The sequence below is a fragment of the Vigna unguiculata genome, chromosome 3 (genome assembly GCF_004118075.2).
Source record: "Vigna unguiculata cultivar IT97K-499-35 chromosome 3, ASM411807v1, whole genome shotgun sequence".
NCBI classification, from domain to species: domain Eukaryota; kingdom Viridiplantae; phylum Streptophyta; class Magnoliopsida; order Fabales; family Fabaceae; genus Vigna; species Vigna unguiculata.
This window is the reverse complement of record NC_040281.1, coordinates 51,686,958-51,698,576: the sequence shown is the minus strand read 5'-3', so window position 1 is coordinate 51,698,576 and position 11,619 is coordinate 51,686,958. Positions and strand designations below refer to the sequence as shown.

Below are 11,619 nucleotides of genomic sequence, written 5' to 3'. Positions count from 1 at the left end.
CATATGTTTTTTGTCATCCAGTTCCATTCCTTCAGTAGAAGAGTTATATTGTCTTTATTTCAGATAGATAGAAAAATTGTGCTCCACTGCATTCTCACCCCCTGCAAAAACAAAACATATCTTCCCTAACACTCTTTTCCTATAAAATAAGTTTTCACTTCCCTACTTTCAAACCAAGTGTGTGTTTGTCTTTAAATAGTAATTTCTCGACATAATCACAATGATTTTAAATATTGAATTGGGCATTGGTACCAGTCACTATATGAAAATATTGGAAGTCCCACATCGACTAGAGATAAGACAATTTCGTAGTATATAAGTGTAGTGCAAATCTTACCTTTTAAACTGATCTTGTGGGGTTGATTTTGGCCTAAATCCATCCTAACGAGATTTCTTTGACATACTATTTCACTCAATATAATGCTTCCTCTTTTTGTAGAAGCACTTGTATGGATTATTTGGCATGCTTGGTAGTTTATTTTTTGATTTGAGCTTCTTCTTGGATGCTTGAAATGTCAAGGTCCTACTTTGTCATTCCTAGCTTGCTTTGCTACCTTTACCAATGGTGACTAACGTTATGGTATTAAATAACATAAGATAAGGAGGAATCATGCATGTTATCAGTTTTACTAAATCAAATAGTTTTTGTCTCATATTTGATTATTTTTATTCTATTTTAATATTTTTATTTATTGTTTTTTTATTAGAGAATATTTGACTCTCAATTTCAAGTATTTAATTGTGTAAACTTTTCATTAACTAGATGATATAAAAGATTTATCTTCTTTATTTTCTTTTATTCTTAATTTTTGTTTCATTTAAAAAATATTTGTTATTGAAACACTTTTTATTATCTTTTAATGGTTGACCTGGTTTGATATTTAGAAAATTTTCTTATATTTTTAAAATAATTTTCATATTATCATACTTTTAATTATATATTTTTTTTTCCTTTCTGAAATTTTAGTTCAATGTTGTATCAAATTTTTTCGTTGACACACATTTAATATTTTTTTAAACATTATAAATATCTTTATATAGTTTTTTATTTCTAAAATAAGAAGTATTCTAGCATACAGAGAAAGAGAGACATAGATAGACATGGAGAAAAAGGAAACATAACAAATAGAAAATTTTTATTATTATAAAAATATCAATATAAATATAAATTATTAAATTATATCTAAATAATGAATTTAAAAGAATATACATTTTTAATTAAATGTGTTACTATTAACGAGCCTTTTGCATTGTTAGTTCATCTATTAGATGACTGAAATTTATAATTTTTCTCTCCGATTAACAATAATTTTTCATTAACACGAAAACTAATAGAGAGAGATATAAATATGTATGATGTATGTATATAATGCGGGTTAGCTAATGGTTATATGTACATGTATTATGAATAGTGTGTGTTCCCCTGTGAGTTGGAAAACATGCTCTAAATGGTGACAAAAGTGGATTGTGTTGTTTGTTGGTATAATTGTTGGAATAAAAAACGCCTGATGAACACACGTAGTGGTGAATGAAACATTAGCAATTTCGAATTATCTTTTCAATGTCTTCCCAATAAGTGGCTACAGAATCTCATGATGCAAACTCTAACTAATGCACCTTCCACTCAAAAAGAAAGAGAACATATATATAGTTCTGGAAGAAGAATATTCCAATGAGATTTTTAAGTTTCTGAAACACAAGTTCAAGAACTCAACTTCACTTCCTCTGTTTAAAGAGAATATGTGTGAACATATATGGCACGTGAGATTTATACTCATTAAACTAATAAAACATCCTTAGTAGTAGCTAGCTGAAAGGACAATGAGAACATGGCCATTCAGTGGAACCATGATTATAATTTCACATGTCCACTTCTAACTTTCTTCATTCCTTTTTTCTCTCTATGCATCTCCACGTTATTTGTGTTTCCTGGCCATCATTACTTTGCCTTACATGTGTACAAGATTTTTGGAAGACTTGTCTGCTTCTAATATATAACAAATAAACCCATCACAAGTCACAATTTAACACGAATTTCGCATATAAACATTTAATATAAGATTGCTATGTTCAAAATGCCTTTTCAACCCCAAATAAATTTTGGGACCCACTGTCATTCATCAACTCTCCATGTTGGGTCTCAACGTGTGACTACGAATCGGAAACGTATACTCGTAATGAAGGTATCAGCAAGTTGAAAAGGACAAAATCCAAGGGCTTATTATGCATTTATGTTTTCATTTCTAGTATTTTAGTTTTAATCAAAATTAACTTAAATAATAATGATATAAAACTATATTTTCACTGTTAGATTGAAATATATATATTTTTATATAAAATTATTATCCATGTAATATTTGCTGCAAATTATACCAATGTTATAAAATGGACATATAGTTTCTTTGATTTCATGTTATTTGTTATTTTTTATAATTTTTTAAATTGAAGGATATTTGCTGAGGTTTTATAAAAGATGTTGGACTTATACTTTTTTTTTTATGTTAGTTTAAAGTTTTTGTAAATGGATTTGTAGACCTGATTAAAACTCGCTTTTTAGGCTTACGCTTCATGTTCCAAACTATTTAAATAATTTATAGGAATTATCTTTTTGATTTTTTTTTCTCTTTCTCTATGAACTTATTTGAGAGTTTTATATTGTTCATCAATGGAATGGAGAACTAGAGTTTTGAGAAAGCGAGATTATACAAGGTTTCGTACCGGTAGTTCATCACTCCGAAATTTGTTTTTTCTTTCTCTAATTTTGGCTTTTCTATTTGTGATAATAAATGATGTTTTGTAATTAAATTATGAATGGATTTAATTTTAGTTTAATAATTAAATATGAATCAGATCGAATGATACTCTGATTTAATTTGTATAATTAGTCTTAATGATTAATTGAATTAGTTAATTATTCAAATTTGAATATGAATTTCTAAAAGACTATGATAAGAAAAATTGTTTGATTTTTAAACATGTGGTTGATTTTTTCGTCTTATTAATTTTGTATTTTTGATTTTTGAATTTATTTTTGAATTTATTTTTTACGTTTTTGAATTCCTAAACTTCAAAACTAATTTTGAACATGAAGAATATCAAATATTGAATAATGAATATTTATTTTCTGAGAATCAACAAAGGTTCCACTTAATTAGTGTTCTATGTTGCAAAATTTATATAAGTTTAGAATCTTTAATTTTGTAAACGATAGTTAAAATCATTCATCCCTAATACAAGTAGGAGAGAGATTCTAAGACTCGTCAATAACATATGACACTTACATCAACCAATCTGAAATAAATCGTTAATGGGACCTAAGTGAGATAGGTGGTGTTAATTTTATCTATCAGGTGGACACAACTTGAAAAAAATGTTAATTACAAATAAAACAAATTAAGGAATTAATCAAAGTTGACCGATTAGCAAAATACACACGAGAAAAAGAACAAAACAATTATAGAGAGAGAAAATTTATTAAATTGAAAACTTAGTTAGTGAAATAGATGACAAAATAAGTTGTACTAGCAAATATTGTTAGATAAAATCCAAAATGTATTCTAAATATTTATCTTTATTGAATACTATGAAAGTAATAGGTACAAGTATTTTCATTCCTTATTTATTAAAGAAATTAAGTATAAATATTATAATGTAATTAATAAGCATTTGTTAACTATTTTTAGTAGTTAAAAATTATATATATATATATATATATATATATATATATATATATATAATAGTAATAATAATAATAAAAATAAAAGACATCATCTTATCCTCCATAAAAATTATACACCAGTACTTTTAAATAATTTTACGTAGATTATCTTAATAATATCTAAACGAGTAAAGTATAAAATTATGTTAAATATCTAAAAGTAAAAATTAATTATCTATCCTTATTATATTTTACTTGAATAAAAGACTTCGTTTTTTTTATTTTTTATCAATAAATATTAATTATTATTGTGACATCTCATTTAAATAGATTAAATCTACTAAATAACAACATCGCATAATTATAGAAACAAGAATAATCAGATGAATCGTATGCACGAGGGTTCATTATTACAGTCATCCAATAAAGTATGTAAAAGATATCAAGTCACACCAAGGATGCCATACAAAACGTGCAAGACAAAAGTTTTACAGTTTGCAAAAGAGTGCTCCTAGAGCAAGATATTACAAAAAGGCACTGGGGCCATAAACTGCTCCGAAGAGCCACAAAGACAGGTCCAAACTACACAGCACCGCTGCCACCATCAGGTCTACCTTCGACATTTCTCCCATCTGCTCCCACCATAAGGTGATCATCGCAAAAGAGAAAGCAAGACACGAACATACACATAAATGAAAGGGTAAGCTAGTGTAAAATAAACTTAACATATTATAGCAAACAGATACTTAAAACAGTTCTCAAGCATGCAGCAAAGTAAGCACCAATTCATGTTATAGCAAACAAGCAAGACACTATGACTCAATTATTCGGATAAATATAATAAGATCGGATTCACTGGACGCTTGCGCTTGTGGTGGCCTCTACTGCTCTGCAGAGCCATTGCCAATGGGTTTCACCCTACCACACACAAGGTTAGCCTTTAAGCATCTAAGATCATTATCATGCCAGAGACTAGGGCCTCCCGCTACTCTCACCACTCGGATCAGTTTGCTCTACATGAGACTCACTGATCATTTAGAGTTTCGGGATGCGATCCTTACTTGAATCCTTATTTTACTTATATACACTACATACCACCATGAAATCTCCCCACGAGACTCATGGAATTATGCCTATCTCATACCGAATTCATGTTCCTCATACCATAACCACCACTAGTTATCTCAACATTCAATTCTCATGCAAGTTCTCAACCAACCAAACAGAATCCCATGTGTTACTCATGCTAACATACCAATTTTCAGTGCATATAGCTCAAAGAACCAGGCATATTCATGACATATAACTAATCCATGTATAAATTAAAGAAAACTCGATCAAATATGCACCCCTCTCACTTAGGCTAGGAGCCTTTGCCCAAGCATCAGCAACTGCCTCGCTTAAGCTAGGCATCCTCGCCTGAGCGAGACCTGCAACAGTGGCACTCTGCGAGCTCTTGCTTGGGTGAGACCATCTCGCCCAAAACTAAAGTCCCTCGCCTGGACGAGGACGCGAGCAGAGGGCACAACTGGTTTCCTCGAGGGCTCGCTTGGGCAAGTCATTCTCGTTTGAGCGAGCCATTCTCGCCTGAGCGAGATAATGCGTCGCTCAAAACAAGAGTTGGTCGCCTGAGCGAGAAGTTCGAGCAGAACCAGGGCGAGTTTCAGCTACTTTCGCCTAGGCGAGACAAGCTCGCTTGGGCGAGAATGACAGTACTCGCCATTGTTACGCACATGCAGCAGAAACATCACTCAAGAGAACATACAAAATGCAAGCAAGCCAGTTTCATACAATCCAAAATATCATTCAAGCATTCAACAGACCAAAAACATGGAGAAATAACTTTAAATCGTTAAAACCTAGCTTTCCTTACCTTGCTTAGGTACCAAAAATGCTACAGACCTGCAACTAAAAAGTATCGCAGCTCTAAGAACTATGGTAGTGAGCTGAAAAGTGGAAACCAGGACAGAAACAAGGGTACAAAGTTAAACCCTAACTAGACCAACGTACTAAAACGGTGAAAAAGGAAAAAACAGATCAGGAACCTCAAGGTTTAACTTACTTAGAAGCAGGATGAACGTATCTAGCCAAAGAGGAGGGAGGTTCGTTGTGCCCTAGCAGAGCTCTACCTGGAGAAAAGATCAGAGGAGAGAAATCTGATTTTCTATAAATGAGACAGAGTGCAAGGATTAGGGGGCTGGAAAGAGTATTTGATCTCCTTACTGGGTCGGCCTTAGGCCCACGAAAAGCTAGACCCAATCATTTAAAAGCTGAAAGAAAAATGGGACTTACAATTGTTTTTTATTAGTAGAAGAGTTAAACTCAAATCTCTTTGGTCCTCTTTTTAAATTCAATAAATCAATTTTATTTCTTCAAATTCCTTTCTTTATTAATATATTGTTAAATATTATTATTATTATTAATTTGATTAGAATTATTATCTACTTTAGAATTCAAACTTGAATTTCTCATGATATCTTTCAATAAAAAGGAAAGAAAAAAATATAAAAAATAATTTCAATAGTAGACCATTGGTATAGTGACATGTATTGATTTCAGGAAAGACGAATCACAAAGAAATTGAAATTGTGAGCATGAGCATAATTGAAATCAGTCCCTTGTGTGCTGTGAGGGCTCATTTCGTGGACCCTGAATCCGCAAAGGTCAACGCCCTCTCAAAACCACTGGACCACTTGTTAACTTCCACAGCCAAGTAAAAAATCTTAATCTCTTAGCGTCAATATTAACTTCTTTGCATTTTATCTTTTAATTTTATTATTTAATATACTAAATCCAAACAACGAGATCCATTTTTTTTTTCTTTTTCGCAACATATTACATCTTTAGGTTCGCTTTCCTTTTCTTGTAAATTTAAATCTAATATATAAATTTAGAAAAATTATAATTTGAGTTCACTTTTTTTTACTTTCATACTTTATTTATTTATGTTATTTAATGTGAATTATTAATTTTAAAACAAAAAAAAATACATTAATCAATCATTTACACTAAATCACAACAAAAAGTAAAAAGTGAAATAAAAAAAATAAAAAATATAATATTATTGTCCATAAATTGAAGCCTAATTTATTTTTATAAATTAATATGTAAGATAAGAATTACTTACTCATATATTTTAAATTAATTTTATCTTTTATCGATTAATATATCAAATAACACCTTTACTAATGTATAACATTTATTAGGACGTGTGTTTATACTTTTTATGATAATAATAAATAATAAAATTAAAATATTTTTTATAACTTTATTATAAATTTTTTCTATTTATTGTGTTTGTAGTTTTATGATAAAAAGATAGTTAACTTTAAAAAAAATTAAATAAAAATAAATAAATTTAAAAACATGGTTCCTTAAAAATTAAAATTAATAAAATAATTATTTTAATTTATATATATATATATATATATATATATATATATAAAGAATTAAATTGAAAACACAGGAAAAAAATATTATAAATATAGATTATAAATTTTTGTATCTTTATTATTTTATTCACGTTCTCTAATATAAATATTTATTGCAAAAGAAGCAGTATTCGCTTTTTGTCTAATCTATTTTTTTTAAAAGTTGTATGTTTTGTTTTGTAAATACACTCGGACGTTTACATTCACTCCTTACTCATGTATGCTTTATTTTATATGAAAAATAATTTTTTAATTTATATCTTATAAAAGAAAATTATCAGAATTTAGTTATCAAAATATCATTGTTATTTTATAAATGACAACTAATGAGATATTCTCAATTCATTTAATTATAAGTTAAATAAAAATAAAAACTTTAAAAAATAGTGTATATATGTATAACTTTGTTTAGGAATAAAAAAGTATAAAAATTAAAAAAATTTAATATAATTTTAAAAATATATAATTAAAATATTATCCTACAATTACTAATATTTTTATGGATTTTTAATTTTATGAGTAAATGTTATTTATGGTTAACAATGACTATATTTTTATTAGGAATTAATATTTTATTTAATCAGACTTATTACAATTGACTCTTAAGTTTCTCTGGTACCTATAAATAGTTCATTCTTGTATGAGAATAAACAAAATAATAAACACCATAGCTCATATAAAATTGTTTTGTATTCTCCTCTATATTATCTTTTAAGACATGTTCACAAGGTTTAGAGATCATTCACTGCACTACACTCGATTGATTTGACGAGTTATTGTAATTTGGGAGAGGAGTGCATATAATTTTTTTTGCTCTATGAACTAGGGGCGTTTTCTCCCTAAGAACAACGTCCTAAACCTATAATATTTCTACTTCATTCTTTATTTTTCTTTTATCTTTTATTGTCATGAGAATTGTTAGGTATATATATATATATATATATATATTGGTATTATTACTGCTTTAATAATAATTATTATTATATTATTCATATTTTTATTATTATTAGTATTATTTGTTTAATCATTTTATGACAATTTTAAAGAGAAAAACTTATTCATTTCTAATATTAAAGACAATATAGAGCAAACCATGGACCGGGTACAATTCAATACCAATGTAATGTTAGTCTTAATTGTAATGAATAATATAAGAAATAAATGGGTGATGATAGCAACACATTAATGGAATCAAATCACATAAAATCAGAACCCAATATCAATTATCTCATAAAGAAGAATGTGATAATTAAAAATAAATTGTAGTCTTCCTTCTTTTTAATTTTTTTGTTTTTTTTATTCATCTTTCTTTTTCTTTTTTCATTTTTGCTAAAATTAAAGTTTGAAAATCTTTTAGAGAAAATTTATTTCACCATCTTTTATTTACCATTATCTACAAAACATATTTATAATTTTATTTTTCAAAAATAAATTTATTCAAGCGGACAAAATTTGATGTTTACTGGTTCTAAATGAAAAACCTATTTGAGAGAAGTATTTTTTATGATTTTTAGAATAAGATATTTTTGAATAGTGGAAAGTAATATCCCTAAATCAAAATACTAAAGTTATGTGTAAAATAAAAAAGCGTACAATATTAAAAGAAAATATAATAAAAATTATGAATGCATAAATCAAATGGAAAACAATGACAATGACATATCTTCTAAACTTAAATCTTCTTCTTTTAAACTCACTCTTTTGTTAACTGTTTTTTTCTCCTCTCTCTTTTAATTTCTAATTCTACCTCCTTTTCTAAGATTTTTGTTTTTCAAAAGAGATAAAAATAAAGTGTTTGGGTAAGGAAAAAGAGAAAAAAGGACAGAAGTGTAATTATTTTTCTTTTTGGTCCCTCTTCATATGACACACTTTGTATTTATATCCACACAATGCAATACTGATGTAATGTTAGCCTTAATTATATTGAACAATATAAGAAAGAAACCGGTCATGATAATAACACATTACGAGAATCAAATCACAACAAAATCATAATATCAATCATCACTAGTAATATTGAATCTAATCATTAGAAATTATTAGAAGAAATGTGACTTCTAATTATTAGAATTGTACCACAATTTACTCTATAAGGAAACAAAGGGTTGGAAAGCAAGTAGTGGGGGCGAAAATATGTTGGGTTGACGGGCACATAAGAAGTAGTGTGATAAATAAAAACTAATTGAGCGATTCCTTCTGTTTTATTTTTCCTTTTTTTTTCTTTTTTTCATATCTTTTTTTTTCTTTTTATTCTTAAATTAAAGTTCTAAAATCTCTGAATAAAATATTATTTCACCTTTTTTATTTATCATTAACTAAAAAATGCTTTTATATTTTTTTTAAAAAAATTTTCGTCCGGACGATTTGGGTTTTAACATGTTATGTTTGATTCGGTGCGGTTCGGTTTAGGCAAGTCTGGTCCGGTCCGGTTTGATTTGGTTCTGTGCGATTCGGTTCGGTTCAGTCTGGTTCGATTCGGTTCGATCCGGTCCGGTCCGGTCCGATTTGGTTTAGTTTGATTAATTCTATTTCGATTTGGTTTGGTTTGATCCAATTGGGAATGCATAAATCAAAAGAAAAATTAATGACAATGACAAAACTTATAAAATTTTTAATTCCTCCTTTTCTCCATTATCTCACTTCTTTGTTAACAATCCCTTCTTTTTTTTTTCTTTTAATTCTACCTCCACTCCTAAGATAGGTTATGTTTGATTCAGTGCGGTTCGGTTCAATTTGGTGCGGTATGGTTCAATTTTGTGAATTTTGGTTCGGTTTGGTTTGGTTCGTTCTGATCCGATTTGGTTCGATTCAATACGATTCGATTTGGTCCAGTCTGATTCAGTTCTGTCCGGTTTGATTCGGTTTGGTTCAGTCTAGTTCAGTTCGATTCATTCTAATTATGTTTGGTTTGGTGTGGTCCAATTTCGAATGCATAGATCAAAAGAAAAATTAATGATAGTTACAAAACTTATAAAATTTTCAATTCCTCTTCTTCTCCATTATCTCACTCTTTTGTAACTATCGCTTCTCCTTTTTTTTCTTTCTTTATAATTTTGTCTCCTCTCCTAATTTTTTTTTTAATTTTAAAGTTTTATAATTTTAAATTATAAAACTATAAAATTATGAAATAAAAATTATACTTGTATATTTTATAATTTTGTAATTATGAAATTATATATTTTTATAATTTTGTAATTTGTTAATTTTTCTAATTTTATATTTATATTTTTTTTTATAATTTTTCAGTTACATATTTTATGTTTTTGTAATTATTTATTTATTTACTTTTTTTAATTTTATAATTTTAATTAAATTTGAAAACTATTTTCGTTAAATACATTAAATATTTTGAAAAAATATCCGTCTTTATAACAAATATTATGTGACACTATTTATGGAAAGTGGCACTATTTTGTAACGTTTCAAAATTTTTAAAAGAGACCACAAATATTCATTAGGGACTCAATTAATTGAAAGTTTCTAGATCTATAAAGGACTTGAAACAAAATTAAACATTTTTTTAATGTATAAAACTTTTAAATTACATTTTAAAAATATTAGCGAACTTATAATATTTAAATAATTTATATTGTTAAAGGTCTATAAAGTCCAGAACATGAATTGTGAGTGAGAAGAATTTTAAAATATACATATTTTAAGATTATTTGAATTTTTACTAATTAGCAATTGAAATACTTAAAAGAAAATATCTGCATTTTAAATGTTTATTAATCTCTTTATCTAGACAAATAATTTCATTAAAAAAAATCTTAAATTTTATTTTGGAAAATAATGTTCAAATATCTTGTTTTCTTTGGAAAAAGGTTTAAAATAACAATGTTAGTATTAGGATGCAAAAGAGAAAAGACTTCTCTTTAACCAAAATATCATCAAAAAGGTTTGTCTGAATAATAAATAAAAGTCATAAGGAAAATATACGGAAGGAAGAAAAAAGAAAAAGACGATGTTGTTTGAATTAACAAAAGCAGAATGAAAAAGAGAAAGAAAACCTTTATAAATAACTTAACTAACATAATAAATTTAAAAGAATTTGTAAAAAGATATATTTACAATGACTAAATGACTAAATTATTGTAGCTTAACTTTAAATAATACTAAAATTTATTATTATTAGTATTATATTATATAATAATTTTCTTGTTATTTATTTTTATTATTTTATGATTTTATGATTTTATTATGATTATTTTGTTTTTATTATATTATCAATTATGTTACTTGAGACGTAACGTAAATTATGTATACAACATAATAGATTATAAGTAACATATGACATATTATGGATGATGGATATATTATAACTTCTGAAAATTGTGATTTTCTTGCACTTTCCCTTATATTGTGTTTCCACTGAATGAAAAATTTGGATGTGCAAAAACGAGTGTATTTGAAAAATGGATGGGACAATGTTTAGATCAAGGAAAAAAAAATATAAATAATGAAAAAGAAATTATAAAAATTTGTGAATAAATTAATCGACGTAAATAATAAAGAAGTTATTATTATTTT

General features: G+C 27.0%; 1 long non-coding RNA gene across 1 annotated transcript; it reads right to left on the bottom strand.

Moving 5' to 3' along the window:
• Positions 1 to 4,066: 4,066 nt before the first annotated feature.
• Positions 4,067 to 5,824, bottom strand: LOC114176301. Its single transcript, XR_003602986.1, has 3 exons — positions 5,721 to 5,824; positions 5,532 to 5,604; positions 4,067 to 4,290 (listed from the first exon to the last, which is right to left on the bottom strand). It is a non-coding gene; the product is annotated as an uncharacterized LOC114176301 (long non-coding RNA).
• Positions 5,825 to 11,619: the final 5,795 nt, after the last annotated feature.